The following is a 12,527-nucleotide window of genomic DNA, read 5'->3' on the forward strand; positions in this document are numbered from 1 at the left end:
GCTCTTCATCGCGGTGCGCGGGCCTCTCACTATCGCGGCCTCTCTTGTTGCGGAGCACAGGCTCCAGACGCGCAGGCTCAGTAGTTGTGGCTCACGGGCCCAGTTGCTCCGCGGCATGTGGGATCTTCCCAGACCAGGGCTCGAACCCGTGTCCCCTGCATTGGCAGGCGGATTCTCAACCACTGCGCCACCAGGGAAGCCCCTCCTTTTGGATTTAAAAGCGCCCCTGTAACAAGTATTACATTCTTAAAACATTTTAACTAAATATTAGCCGCTTCAGTTCTTAAAATTCTGACAGCCATTAACACCTCCAGGAACTTTTCCTTCTCCATCCAACTTTATTCCTTCCATGGAGCTCAGTCGAAGACCACATTACTAGGCTCCAATCTTCCTTCCTTCCTCCCTCTTCTCAGTCACTTTCTTCCAACTGCAGCTCTTAATCCTTCCGATTCCTGTTACTGATTTTTCCAAATGTATTACTCAATATTAACTTGTAATAAGCAGCCCCAACCCCCAATATCACAGTACTTAATACAATAATACAACATTCTTGCTCATATAAAAGCCAGAGCTAAAGTTCCTGGCCAGGAGGTCTCCGGGGCAGCTGTTCCTAGTGGTCAACCTGGGATTCAGGCTCTTTCCATTGTACGTTGCACCACCTCAAAGTCCTTCTCTTCCTGCTGTGTGGTTGGGGGAAAAGAGCAGAAAAGATCTCACAGGGACTGTCTATGGTCAGGCCTGGAAGTGGCATACATCACTTCTACTCACTTTCCATTCAAAGAGCTCAGTGACACAGTCCCCCCTGGATACAAGAGGCTACTGGGAAATATGTGTCTTCCTCTATGCCCAAAAGAAAAACCAAATAGTTTGGTAAACTTGTAGTATTGTCTCTGGTTTGTTTTTTTTGTTTGTTTGTTTGTTTTTTTTTGCTTCTCCAGCCTGTTTAGACTATTGTGGGAAATGAGGAGGGAGAGAGTAAGGAGTTTATTTTTATGTATATCTTTCATACACAAATAGGTATCAGGCTACTTTCTATACAAAAGCAGAACTCTTTATATGAGTCTACTACAACCATATAATGGGGTGGGGGGCACTTGGAGATAATAACAGAAGTTTTCCTTATTAACACTTTTTTTTTTTGGCATTGCCATTCCTTGTCGTAGGAATGGAGATCAGAAGTTAGAAGTCAACTGAAGTCCTGAAACCTTTTATTTTTTTCAATTCGTTTCAGAGTCAGCTGTCTTAAAATTTTACGCAAGGGAAGAAGTTTTCAGAGATAAAAAGGTACCTTGAATTACGAAAAGCTTGGTTTTGTGTATAAAGAGTCACAGCTTGGAAGGCTAAAATGGAGTTTATTCCATAAGCCTTACAGTAAAGAAAACTTAATCATGAAGGAAGAGAAGTTTCCCCAATTCAGAAAGAGATTATATGTTGGTCAGTGGGTGGGAAAGGAAGAATTGAAGGTAACTTACTAGAGTATAAATATTGGTTGTTGCTTGAGAAAAGGTCTAGTGTTCCATCTCCTTAGGCTAAATAATGACTGGGAAGAATGTCAGAAGGGAAGGAGGCATCTCTGGATAGTATACTGATAGAAATCTGAGATGAGTTTGAAAAGATTCTAGAACAGAAAGTTCATTGCCTGGCTATAAAGAGTGTAACCAGGAGCTGGGGAGAGAAGTCCCCCGTCCAACACTGTACCTGAAATAGCAGTGGCTGAAGGAGGCGTCTAGATGGATGGTCTGAGAGTTTCCTCATAAGAGTCTCAGCACTCCAGATAGATGGGGCTGCATCAGCCAAGAGTTTCCTAGCAACCTTCACAGAGTACATATAAGATTGGGCATCAAAAGCCCTGAAAAAGCCTTGTAGTCGTGTAAGAACTGGAGGCCCATGATGAGGCGTGAATTCAGCATCAGGGACAGAGGCCGACACCCAAGACCAAGAGAAAAGACTGACACTGCAATGGAGGCCATAGAGCGTACAAGAGGTCCAGCAGGCCAGTTGGCTGGCTTCTAATGCCAGAAAGAAACATCAGATAATCACCATCACCATCCCCCAAGAGGGCCAGATTACAGAATCATAACTAAGTTGTTACTGAAAGAGACTTAAAGTTTAACTGAAAGTGCTAATTACCTTAAATTGGCAACAATGAGTTGGCCCTCATCAACAAAAAATGGGGATTTGAGTAAGCTTATGTTAATTCCAGGAAAACAAAGAATATTGCATTTTTTGCACACAAGCTGTAACTTGTGCCTATTTACAACTTTATGTCTTCTAGAAACAACATTTTATTGATGACATACTGTGTTTTAGGCTCTGTACTAGATGTTAAGAATATCCTAAACAAGGGCTGAAAAAATAATAAAGTTCATCTTTAGCACACAACTAACTATAAGCAGTCCAGAGTGGATATGGTAGCTCCACAGTATCAGGGATGTAGGCCTCTTCTGCCTTGTTGCTCTGCCATCCCAGGGTGTTACCCATATCTGCATAAGCAAAAATGGTTCACCATACCCATGTTCTAGTCAGTGGGCAGGAAGGATAAAGGGGTAAGGGAAGGGCATACCCTTTACTTTAAAAGGCCCTTCTCAGAAATTGCACACACCATTTTGTGCACAAAGCATTGGCAAAGAACCCAGTCCTATGGCCACACATACTGCAAGGGAGGCTGGAAAATGCAGTTCTCATTTGGACAGCCATATGCCTGATTAAATCCTTTTACTACGTAAGAACTGACCAAACATTGGGAGACAATGTAGCATCTGCCTTAGTCTGCTCCTCTGGCTTCTCAAACATGCGCAATATGTGATCCAACAAAGAAAAGAAACTAACTTTTGAAGGGAAAATAGAGGAAAGTATGAGGGAAGAGACAGCACGCTAATCAGGGAGGCCTTCAGAGAAGAACTGATGCTTGAATTGAGTCTCATAAGATGAGTAGAAGTTCACGGAGACCACAGAGCAGAATAAAGGCATCTAGAGGGAAGGAAAATAAAAACATGTGCAATAGCACAGAGTGTTATCAAAACACCAAATGTGACATTTGCTGTTCCATTTAGGGAACTGCAAGTAGTTCTATGAAGCCAAAGTGTATGGAGGAATAGATGGAGATGAGATTGGCTCGATATTAAGAAATCAGATAATAAACAGTCTTCTATGACCAGCAAGGAATTTAGCCATTGCTCTGTAGGTAAAAGGGAAATGCTGATGAATTTTAAGTAGAGAAGTGACATAACCATATTTATATATTTAAGAGATTACTCTTGAGACAACGTAGAGAATAGATGAGCCTGAAGATAAGGATAAGATTTAGGAGGCAGCTGCAATTGTACAAAAACAAGATTACAAGGGTATTACCTATGGCAATAACCATAAGAAATAAGAGCTTTAAGTGACAGATTCTGTAGGACTTGGCAATTAACTGGTAGTAGAAGTGAAGGGGAAAGAAGATTACTGATGCCTGGGTGGATGCAGCTTAAGATGTAGAATTCAAAATGAGATCATGGATATGTTGAGTCTGAAGGTACAAGGGATACTAAGAAACACCTGAGCGAAGGTGACCTATATTTATATAAAAATAAGGATCTGGAGCCAAAGAGGGAGGTCTAAAATGGAAATGTGTATTTGGAATCATCAGTGTGATGTGATAGTTGAAACATCTGACATCAATCAATGAAAATACCGAGGTTGAGAAGACATCTGAGAATGGAAGATTGCTTAGCATGCAGTGCCAAGTAGCACTACCGACCTCGTAAAACATTTCTGGAAGTCAGATTTCAAGGTTCTGGTCCACACAAGTAGTTAATATATTCAAATACATGGAAAGTCACTGTAGGGACTTCCCTGGCAGTCCCTGGCAGCGGTTAAGACTCCGAGCTTCCACTGCAGGGGGCACAGGTTCGATCCCTGGTTGGGGAACTAAGATCCCGCATGCCATGCAGCACGGCCAAAAAACAAAAAACAAAACAAAAAAAGAAAGCAAAAATAAGTCACTGTAATCAGGAGCTGACAGTGAATCTGTAAGGAGAAGGAATTCTGTTGCTCTATAGATAGAGAAGGAGGAATAGAACTTTAAAATAATGATTATAATAAAGTATAAATTAGAAGATCTGGATGCATATCCCAGGTCAGTCCTTACTGGCAGGTTGAGCCTGGGCACATAAGAAACATACCTTCAAATAGAAAGAAGAGTCATGTGCAGAAAGAAGCAAAGACAGGAAATTGAAAGTAAACACTGCCTGTATTTCCAACATGTTCTAAATTCCTGTCCTTCTTGGACTTTCTTCATTCCTACCTTTGAGTTCCACAAAACACCACTGTTATTTATAATAGATTTCTCTTTTTCCTCTTAGTCTAAAGTAAACTGATTTGCTTCTTGCAACAGTAAGATCCTAATATACAGATACAACATCCTTTTAGAAAGAAAGAATTGATTTTCTCCTACATGGATGTGAGGAAGTGTGAGGAGGAAAGTGGGTAGAAAAACCTATCCCTGTCTACAGCAGAGATCGTTAGGTACCATCCCATATACATTACCCTCTTTCTTCAAAGAGGAAAGGAGAACCCACATTTTAATTGATAATTGGTTGAAAGCACTTTGCAGTCTCCCTTGTAGCCCGTCATGACATGTGACAAACTTCTGAATGATGAGATGTAAGTGGAAGATGATATTGGAACTTCTTAGAAGACTACTGAAAGAACACTAACTCATTTAGAAAATACCTTTTTGTCCTTTCTCCCTTCCTTCTTCCTGCATTCTGGACAGCTGACATGAGGGCAGGAGTTCCAGCAGCCATCTTGAACCAAGAGGTGACCTTGAGAATGAAGGCCATCCACAGAATAGTGGAATAAGATGGCAGAAGGAGCCCAGGTCTCTGAAGACCACAGAGCCATAAGAAAAGCCTTGAGCTCTCTTCTCTGTTTCTTTTATACGGAAGAGAACTAAATTTCTATCTTATTTAAGACATTTGAAGTTTGTTGTTATATGCAGCTAAACCTAATTGTAGCAGATACTTTTTTAAAAATCGATATGCCTTTTTATAATTTATACAACTCCAATTCCTAATATTACTACTGCATTTATCACAGAAAGTATTTTCTTAAACTAAAAAATTATTTAAGAACTCTTCTTCTTTACATTTCTTTATAGGAGAAATCAGAGTGATGTGGTGGGGAAAAAACTACCAGAAAATTAAGAAACCTGTATCTAGATGCTAGTTATATTACTTTATTAAGTAATAAAACTTCAGGTACTTTTTTAATCTTTAAAATGAATGATTTGAACTAGATGATGTCTAAGATCCCTTTTAACTGCAAAAACTTCTTTTATCCTGTATGTTTTGCTTTTTTTCACAGGATTATTGAAAAGATCAAATGTATGATTATTATTTAGCAAACACATAGCACTGTGCCAGGCACTTTGCAAATATTAATCATCAAACAGACCTATGAGGTAGGTGTCACTAAACTTGCCCAAAGTCACACAGCTTATACTTGGCAGAACCTGGATTCAAACCCAGGAAGTCTGACGGGCCTCTGATCTTAACCACTAACCCATCCTGCTTCAAGTAAACAGAGACGTAAATAAGCCCCACTTAACGAAGTCACTCCAGTACCAATGACTCAAAGAACCTAACAGGACCTGGAAATTTTATTTATAAAATATTTCCAAATGTGATTTCTCCCACATACCCTTTGAACACAGTATTGGTGAGAATGTCATAGTGCAACAGTGACTTCAGAAGGGTACCTGTGCCGTGCTCTGGACTAGATGTGTGCACAGTTTCCCTGTGAAGCAGGACTGAAGAAATTTTCTTAGAATAGCCTCTGGGGAAGATGGATGCTCATTCTTTCTAGTAAATCAGATTTTTGTTTTAAATAACTAGATAAATGAATAAATAAACCATCGCCTATCACTTTTTCAAGCTGGGCTGTACCACTGATCTTGCCACTGCCATGCAGCAGATGGGCTGCGCTCTGGCATGTCTGATGCTGAGCTGCCATCTCTCAGTGACTCCAGCCACTATTCCTCTTCCTGTCCCTAGTATGTGAATATTGGGTTTCACATAGAAATGTGAAAAATGCCTTTAAGCTCATTTCTTCATGAAATACAATATATCTGCCAGATAAGCTGGACCCTCATATTATTCATAAATCAATTATGTTTATCCTTAGCCAAGAAAGTACTAAAATGTTCTTTCCTCATTTTGAAATCTAATCTGATATTCACAGTAATTATGCTGCCTTTCATATGAATCACTGTCTCATACTGTAATCGTTAGTACTACGGCTGATTCATTTTCTGCCTTATAGTATTTGAAATGATCATTTCACTTGTGGTAGGATTTTGGGAGTTACTGAAGTAAATCCTTTTATTCACTAGACTTTCCTTTTTTTTATCTCATCTTCAGTCTCTTTGTTCAGATTTTACACCAAAGTTTTCCAAAGGCTGTAGCAAGTAGGAGAAGAACAAACTGTTAAATCCTACTGAAGCCAGAAAAGCCATACAAATGGATGGCGAAGCCTCTCTGTCCACCACTTTTCATTGATCTTGCCTTTCCTACCAGAGTCAAACCACACCCGTTCTCTTATTTACCCCTTTCATCCCTCTAAAATACAGTCGTGTTAATATGATGTGCTGAAAAGCTTTTAAAATACCGAAGTCTTTATTTCTGGTCATTATCCAAATGCACATAAATAAATAGGAGTTATTTTCTAGGTATCATATACATCACCATTTTGGAAGAGCCACATTTAAAGACAGATGTCTGCTGCCCTGGAACCTCCAATATCACATTATTCCATGCATATTAGGAAGGTGTCATGGGATCATCTCTGGTTCAGACCCTCTGGAATGTAAGGCAAAGCCTTGGGATTATGCCCTGCTGCCCTTTCCACATTAAATGCTCCACTGTCAGAATGAGTGGAAACAGGTGGGCCGAGCACAAGGCCATCTGACTCGGACTGCCAACCCCCAGGTGGAACGTAACGAGACGGAAAAGCAGGAACCTTTGTGAACACTGCTGTCGCTGTAACAAAAGATAATAATGAAAGGGGACTTTTGCCATCGCAAATATTAATGAGGGCTACTCCAGTGAAAAATTCCTTTCCACGGCCACAGTCACAGGTAGATTCTATTTCAACATCCATGACAGCTTTACTTCAGGAGGGGTTGTTTATATTGTACTCCACTTAAGGGCTATTCCGTACCTAGAAAACTGACTAAAGCTTACGCTGTCTTTGCATTTGAAGTATTGGGCTTTTCATTTTAAAACATTAGGTATGAAATTCCATCTTCAAAATGAGAGTGGCCATTCACTGAATGTGTAGGATACTGTGCTAAGAGCTTTAAAGTCACAATCCTATTTGAACCTGAAAACAATTCTTTGAGGTATTATAAACTCTTTACAGATAAGGAGATAAAACATCACATATTTATTAGAGAAGATCCACATCAGAAGTCAGGCTTTTGGAACTCCAAAATTCATGTTTTTAACTACATGTTATTTTTTTAATCTCATGCTATATTGCCTTTGCACTCACGCATGGATTGCCCAAGAGTTGTGCCCAGTTTTTCCCCAGACCAGTATGTCTTGCTATAACCAGTTGGTTTTTAGAAACGTCCTCTTTGCTTTCCTTTTTCAGTGCTCACGGGGTTGTTTTGATTTTTTTAATGGAGTTAGAGGAAGTACTGAACAATGACAACATTATCAAAAAGCAGAATTTGTTTTAAATGGTTTTCAACCACTGTAATTTTCTTTACCAACACATTTATTCTATCACCACATAAAAAGATACAGTACTAGTTGGATTTTTATTTTGGCTGAAGATGCTGCTGCATTTTGTAAAATGACATTTATAAGATACAGAAGGATACACCTCTGTGCAACAAAGCAGTTGGTCTTAAAATGGGCAATTCAGCCATCCACTCTTCCCCACCCCTGGTTTCTTATATGGAGCTTCCATGACATCTAGTGGTCAAAAATTAGGGGACATATTCTTTATACAGCATGTAGGAGTTCTAATTTAGAAGCATATTCTAAATCTTACATTGTTAATGAAATTTTAAATTAATACAGTACTTCACAGTTTACAACTCACTTTTGCATCAATTACTGGTTTATGAGCTTGATGTAATGACTTTCTTATACTACTTAGATTTTTTTAAATATTTATTGTAATTGTTACACCAAAGCCATCATTTATTCCGAGTACAGGATTGAATCATAGAATTTGATTCTTTGGGTTTAACTTCTACAAAAGTAACAATTCTTTAGATTAAATATCAATAGTTAAATCAAACTTACATTTTTTTAATTTTTTTTAAAATTTTTATTTATTTATTTATTTTTTTGGCCATGCCACACAGCTTGCTCTTAGTTCTCCAATCAGAGATTGAACCTGCGCCCTTGGCAGTGAGAGTGAGGAATCCTAACTACTAGACCACCAGGGAATTCCCAAACTTACATTTTTGATGAGAGTCTAAGTAAACAAGTAATACATTTGTATTATTGCAAATAAATCACAGTAAAAAATTATTAATATACAAGTAAATTCTCTATGCCTCTTGCTGAGTTAATTTAAGAATGATTTTTGCTAAATTTTAAAAAATAGTTGACACTATTGGAGTAAGAAATAAAAGACCAAAAATTGGTTTAAAAAAACTAAAAATGTTCATTTTCAGCAGCTTTTTTTATCTCAAAGGTCTATTCTCCAGTAACTATACTTTCTGTAGATTAAGCTAAAAGAAAATAATTCATGGAAACCACCATACAAATAACCAGAAAGATTGTTTAAGATTTTTTTTTTCTAATGTAATTTCTCAGCCTAAGAAACCAAAAGGAGAGTCTGAGAGAAGTCTGATGCATAAGTGTTTATTAACTGCAATTGCAGAAATAAGAGCAAGAGACAAGGGCCAGGAAGGACAAGAGTGGATAGAGGAGAAAGAGCCAATACAAAGGTGCAATACGGAGTTGGCCACTACCGGGTGCTAGATTTGTGGGACTTTCTGAAAAGACTTATTGAATATACTGTATCTCCAAATCATCTGATGGAAGGATGAAAGGGTGGAGCATTTATCTGTCAACTCACATCCCCCATTGGTCAAGGTTTGCCCCCTGGGTTACAAACTCTCCCACACTTCCAGGTTGCTCATGGGTGTTCAATCATCCCAAGCTGCAGGTGTCAGAGAAGGCAATATGGGCCACGGCAAGGCAATTCCAGTTACACATAAACAAAGTAGGTCAACATCTGTGCAGAACTGTTCCCTGCAACCATGACTGGAATGAAAGATCAGGCCAAGTGGATCTGCAGTTGTACATAAGAGATGTCCAATACATGTATATATAAAATCTGTTATGTTCACAAAAAATAGGTCATTCAGGTTTATTGTTATGGATACTTCTATATTTTATGGACATTATTAAATATGTTGATTAATTGATGCAATCATCACTCTAGCCAATGCACAGTAGGAGTCAAAATTACAAAGAGATCTTGAATCAGCAGTAAAAGCCATTCATCTTGATCAGCAACTATTTTAGCAGTGTCAGTCCAAATAATGTTCACAGTAGGAACTGTTATGTGGAGATATTTAAATCTTGTAAAAAGCCAACATTTAAAATCAATTATCTCGATGTGAAATCCTGATATGGTGGGAATAACTGGCTCCTGGGAAGGAACTCTGTTTAACTTTCATAGCAGTCCCAAGAGCAGATGTTTTCCAGAAAGAAGAGAAAAACGTAAAAGAAAATGAGAGTGGGAAATAGAAGAAAATTAAAATCCTACCTCAGATCATGAAAAAGATTTCCCAGAAGATAAATTTAGATTTTGTCTGCCAAAGGAAAATAAGAAGTTCTACTATATTGTATGTCCCTGTACTGCTCAAACTGATCACTTTATCATCCTCAAAGAGTAAAGCTTTTGTTAGATCCTTTCTTCATCACTGCTATCAAACTCAATTCAAGATAAGTCAAAGACTTAAATGTAAAAAATAAAATACTTAAATTCCTTGAAGATGACATAGGTGAATTTTTTTATAATCTTCAGGATGAGGAAGGCTTTTACAGCCAGAAATCTTAAAGGATGAGCAAATTTTATTACTTAAATGGTAAAAACATATATGGTACAAAGATACGCCAAACAAAAATCCAAATACTTGTAGCATGTATGACAGACAAGTAGTTAATATCTGTAATATTAAAAGAGCTCTATCAACAATCAGCAGATTGACCATAAGCTCTCATTTCAGATACTATTAGAATGAAAATAAATGAATATTTTCATTTCTTAATAAAGAATTTGATAGTTGATGCTCCTACTCTAGTCATATAACAAAAACAATAGCAACACAAACAGAAGAAGTCACCATTACGATTTATTGGTTTTATTTTGAAATATATGTACATAGAGAGAGAGGAGATTGCCATAATCATTTTAGTGCTTAACAACTCCATTGTCATTAATATGGCCCTTTATATGGCTGTACTCACAATGAAGTATAGAAAGTCCTACTTCCAGTAAGTAGGATGATGAGAGTCTCCTGACAACATAATCTGTATTCCTATTCATTATGTCAAGGTCAATATACCTTCTTTATAGGTTTCTTGGGGTAATGATTGAGGCAATATATGTAACTTTAGCATTTCAATATGTATTTTTAAAAATAAAATAAAGGGGCTTCCCTGGTGGCGCAGTGGTTGAGAATCTGCCTGCCAATGCAGGGGACACGGGTTCGAGCCCTGGTCTGGGAGGATCCCACATGCCACGGAGCAACTAGGCCCGTGAGCCACAACTACTGAGCCTGCGCGTCTGGAGTCTGTGCTCCGCAACAAGAGAGGCCGTGATAGTGAGAGGCCCGCGCACCGCGATGAAGAGTGGCCCCCGCTTGCCGCAACTAGAGAAAGCCCTCGCACAGAAACAAAGACCCAACACAGCCATAAATAAATAAATAAATAAATAAAATAAAAATAAAGGAATTCCTTTAAAAAAATAAAATCAAATAAAAATAAAATAAAGATAAAAGAGCTCTATCAAATCAGTAACAAAAGATGAACATCATAGAGTATACCAAACAACTTGAATATACAATTAATGAATTAAAAAGTTAAACAGTAACTAACATGAAAATATACCAATAGCTAACATTTACTGAGAGTGAGTTTACCAGGAAATGTGAAAGCTTTATGTGTGCTAATTCATTTAATCCTCACAACAATCCTACATTATTATATTATTATTATCACCATTTTACAGATGAGTAAACTGAGACATTGAGAGGTTAAATAATTGGCACAAGGTCAGAAAGCTGATAAGTGATAAAGATAGGATTTGAACTCACATAGACTCCAGAGCCTGGGATCCTAACCAACTACACACCCTCATTATTAATCCAAGGCAAATGCAAAAACAATTTACTGCTTTCCACCTGGTCAATTGATAATGATCTTAAAGATTATCAGTGCTCTATGGGCACTCATAAATTGTTGATGGAGTGTCAAATGATACAATCTTTCTGAAAGGCAGTGTAACAATATGCATAAATGTTAAATGTTTTCTCTGTGTTGCAGACATCCTTCCTCTAATAGCATATCCCAAGGAGAGAAAGAATCATAAAGATGTATAAACAAAAATGTTCTTCAAAGCACTGCTAATAAATGGGAAGGAGAAGGAAAAGGAATACACTTTAAATAAAGTGTAGCTACACAATGAATGAATATACAGCTTTAAAAACGGGTGATCTAGTCATTGACATAGAGAGGTCTGAAGATTACTGAGTATAAATTCTAACTACAAAGCAGGATACAGACAATGATTTTCAACTTTTTGCCGTCACAGATCATGAGAGCCTTTAGAGTTCATAATGAAAAGTGGTTCACTGAGTCACTGATTCTCAATTCGATAGGTGAGGGGCGCACAGTCCCCAGTTATAAACCATTAATGTATAGTATGAGGATATACATAGATAAAGATATATGTATATATTTATACTATATATATAAGCATATATATACCATATACATGTATATACATATATAACTCTATTATACATATGTTTGCTAAAAAAATCTGAACAGATCTTTACAAAAACTTGAACAATAAATATTAGCCTGAATAATAGTATTGGGAGCTATTGATATTTCCCTCTTCATATTTTTTATTTTGCTTGAATTTTCTATACAATTGTATATTATCTGTCAAATCAAAAAAATAAAATAACACTATTTTCATCTGAAAAAAGAATTAATGCCTTTCATATGTTCTTCTTAAGCTGAGGAAGACACCACCATCTTTCTCTGTTTCCCCATAGGGTATCCAAGTTTGTAAGTACCTTATGACCAGATTTCTCTTATTTCATCTGCTGGGTTACTGCCATACTTGTGGGTCTTCAAACAAGGACCAATATATGTAAAATGAATGCTTCCTTTATAGATGACACACTTAAATATTAAACCTAAATGATGAAAACACAGAAGGAAAAAATGCTGACCTGCTTTGTGACTTTCAAAGAGCCAACTTCCTCCTCCCACAAGAGG

Source organism: Balaenoptera ricei, chromosome 5 (genome assembly GCF_028023285.1).
Source record: "Balaenoptera ricei isolate mBalRic1 chromosome 5, mBalRic1.hap2, whole genome shotgun sequence".
Lineage (NCBI taxonomy): Eukaryota > Metazoa > Chordata > Mammalia > Artiodactyla > Balaenopteridae > Balaenoptera > Balaenoptera ricei.